Raw genomic sequence first — 3,546 nt, 5'->3', positions numbered from 1 at the left:
AAGGAATGAATTAAAATACGGTTTAGGAAAATAAGAATTGTTGATTTGATCAAAGTAGTTTTCAATACAGCTGTATTAAAGTTAGGTAGGGCTTCCCTGGTGGCGCAGTGGTTAAGAATCCACCTGCCATGCAGGGGACACGGGTTCGAGCCCTGGTCCGGGAAGATCCTACGTGCCATGGAACAGCTAAGCCTCTGTACCACAACTACTGAGCCTGCGCTCTAGGGCCCGCGAGCCACAACTACTGAGCCTGAGCGCCTAGAGCCTGTGTGCCGCAACAAGAGGAGCCACCGCAATGAGAAGCATGTGCACCGCAACAAAGAGTAGCCCCTGCTCACCGCAATTAGAGAAAGCCTGCACACAGCAATGAAGACCCAATGCAGCCAAAAACAAACAAAAAAAGTTGGGTAGAAGCTATATTGGAGTGGGTTGAGGGGAAAGGGGATGGTACTGAAGCAGACAGTAATAGAAATGTTATTAAAGCTGAATATTGAAAACGTGGAGATAGGATTATAGCTGAAGTATATGGTATCTAGAAAAAAAATCTTTTTAAAAAGATGTAAAATAACCTAGGGACTTGGGGAGAAATGTTGACAAAAAAGCATCAACAGACTAAGGGAGAGGTTGAAGACTCCTAAAACAAGATAATCAAAAGTACTAGGTTCACAAGATGATGCAAAGGGTTAACAGTAGTTGGCATTTACTGAGCTGTTTTTTTATTAGTGTGCTGAAGCTTTTTACCTGTTTCAACTAATTCTCACAATAACCATGCAACGTGGTTGCTGTTGATATTCTCATTTTACAGATGAGGAAAGGAGACTCAGATTTAGTTATGCCCAAGGTCACTGAGTTTATCACTAAGTTGGTAGAGCTGGGATGTCACCTAGAGCATTGGAGCACTTCTCCACAGGTGTCAATTTAGGTGGAAGTCAGGGAATTTCTGCCTGATAAAATCTCTTTAATGTAAGCCAGAAAGCAAGGACATGTTGTAAGAGTGAAGGAAAAAAGACAGGGTCACAACTTGAGAACAGGGGTTTTCAACAGTTAAGAACAGGAAGAGTTGATGAGAGATAACAGGATAACATGCAGTGTTGTTAATTAACAGTAATATTGATTTGTACAGTTGGTGGCCTTTCTCCAGAAATAATCCATAGGAAATTGGATACATCTAGGGCTGTATTTTCCAGAAAGGTTATGACACTGGGGAGGGTTATTTGGGACACTGACAACAGTGACACTGAATTGACAGATCACTTAAAAATCGACAGGGCTTATGGAACTGGTGAAAACAGACTGATGATGACCTGATTTGAACTTGTGTAAAGGAATACAACTGTTATGGTCAGAGGTGAGGTTTCTACATTTGTGATTTCAGAGGTAAAGTTGTTTTGGGATATTGAAAGTAGCCAAGATGTGGCTGCTGTGGAGACAAGAGTAATGGAACTAAAGCCCCATAAGTGGCCACTGATGTCAACCAGGTAGTTGCAATTTATTTCCTCAAAATTTACTCAAAGAATATGATCTATCTTTCTGCTCTCAAACTGTTGTTTAATCAGAACAGCAATCATTTCAGACTTTCTTCTGTACCTGCAATTCATCCGGATTTAAGAAATTAGATTTGAGAAGAGGATTTTTACCTATCAATACACACAAAATTGGAATCTGCGTTCCTGAAAACCTTTACAATAGAAAGATCATTGGATCACTGGTATAGTCAAGCACTTGGGAGAAGTGTATTTCAGGTAAAAAATTATCAATAGTAAGAAAAAGTTGCCACTCAACTTTCCCGTCAATAGCATGTTTCACGGCACAAAAAAAATTGTTTTCCCTTCTGGTACTTCAGTAGGGATATAAAAATGCCATGGCATCTCTCCTCCTTTAATCCACCCATCACACACACACAATTTGATAAGGAAAAAAAAAGCAAAAACCAACCCAATGTTCATGCTTAAAAGACAGCCATGATATTTAATGTGGTGCTGGGACACTAGGCCACATGGACCAACAGACCTAAATTTATTCCAAGCCTGAATTTTGTTAATGTCCAATAATATATGAATTGGAATGAGAATTTCTCTCTCTGAAGATGAAGAAAAAAAGGTCTTCCAGTGTAGTTATTTTAGAAGGAGGCTCTCCTATTTACATATAAGAACCAAGACTTATAAATAACCGAGCATATTTAAATAAATTGATGAAAATACCTTCTGAAACATAATACTGGTCTCTCCCTCTGCCATTCTTAAACATATATCAGTCTTCAATTTCTACTTAAATTAGTTGTAATAAGCAACCCTACAGACTAGCTATTTGACAATCAGTGGCCAAACTGAAATTTAAACAAAGCCAAACTTGTTTAAACCAGATACTATTTGTTAAATGTTACACATTCTGTCTACTAGTCACTGACTCAGTATTTTACTATATAGGGTAGCACCTATTATAAAACAATGTGAGAAATAAGAAAAAATGAAATGTTGGAGGTCTGATATATGAAAAAAATTTCAGGATGGACTGCATAATCCAGAAATCACTTGTTCTATTTGCTACATTCCTCGAACATTCTGAACTTCAAAATGACACAGGAATTAAAAAAAAAAAACCAACACATTAAACACATACTTAAGTATCTAGATGTGTAACAGTTCAGCAAACAAAAAGGTTTAACTCAAAGCCTTTGAACATGTCACTTAAACATTAAGATTTTGAACCCAGTTACTCAAAGATCATTGACTAGCCCATAATGCAGTTTGTGTTAATCTGCTGTACAAACTAACCACATAATAACAGTCAGATCTTACTCCAACAGAAGTGGCGATAAAATCATACAACAATACTCCTTTTTGTAATTAGATCATCAGGATAACAGCACTGGGATAAAATGAAGAGAATTTCTTGTTTCAGCTTCTTGTTCAATAAGCCTATTCCTCATTTTCAGATAATGAGGATAAAGGTATCACAACCACATATGAGAAACTGCTTTCTCTTTATTTAGGTGTTAGGAAGAAAATCAACTTTGGTCACATATTACCTTAAAAAAAAAAGTCCAGTTTTACATATTCCTAAATAGACAGGACCAAATGTTCAGAGAAAAAATTTCTTCTGTAAAAATTGGCCAATTTTATCAAAAATCTAACATACAGTGTCATTCAAATTATGTAAAGACTGCTTGGGATCATAACATTCCAAATATATGACAACTGCAACTCCATCCTAACCGGTGTGAAAAGTATTTGCTCTCATGTTGCTTTGGTCCAAAAGAGTAGAGCTGATTCAGTAAGAGTAAACTAAGTACCTAATCTTTTGCCAGCATTAATTCAGATTGTTACTGGCAGCAGAAATATCCATGTTGAATAGTTCTACTATAAGAGAGTATAATAAAAGAATATTTTTATGAACACATCACAGTACCAGATAAACTTTTATAAGAGAGAGACATGAAGGAACAAAAAAAGATAAACAGCTACCACACAAAAAATAGTTTCCCCCATAACTGTATTTGAAGGGGTAAAAAGGTAGTATTAGAAGTTTGATGATGCTAACATGAAA

The sequence above is a fragment of the Hyperoodon ampullatus genome (genome assembly GCF_949752795.1).
Source record: "Hyperoodon ampullatus genome assembly, chromosome: 7".
NCBI lineage: Eukaryota > Metazoa > Chordata > Mammalia > Artiodactyla > Ziphiidae > Hyperoodon > Hyperoodon ampullatus.
The sequence above is the reverse complement of the archived record's forward strand: the minus strand, read 5'-3'. Positions refer to the sequence as shown.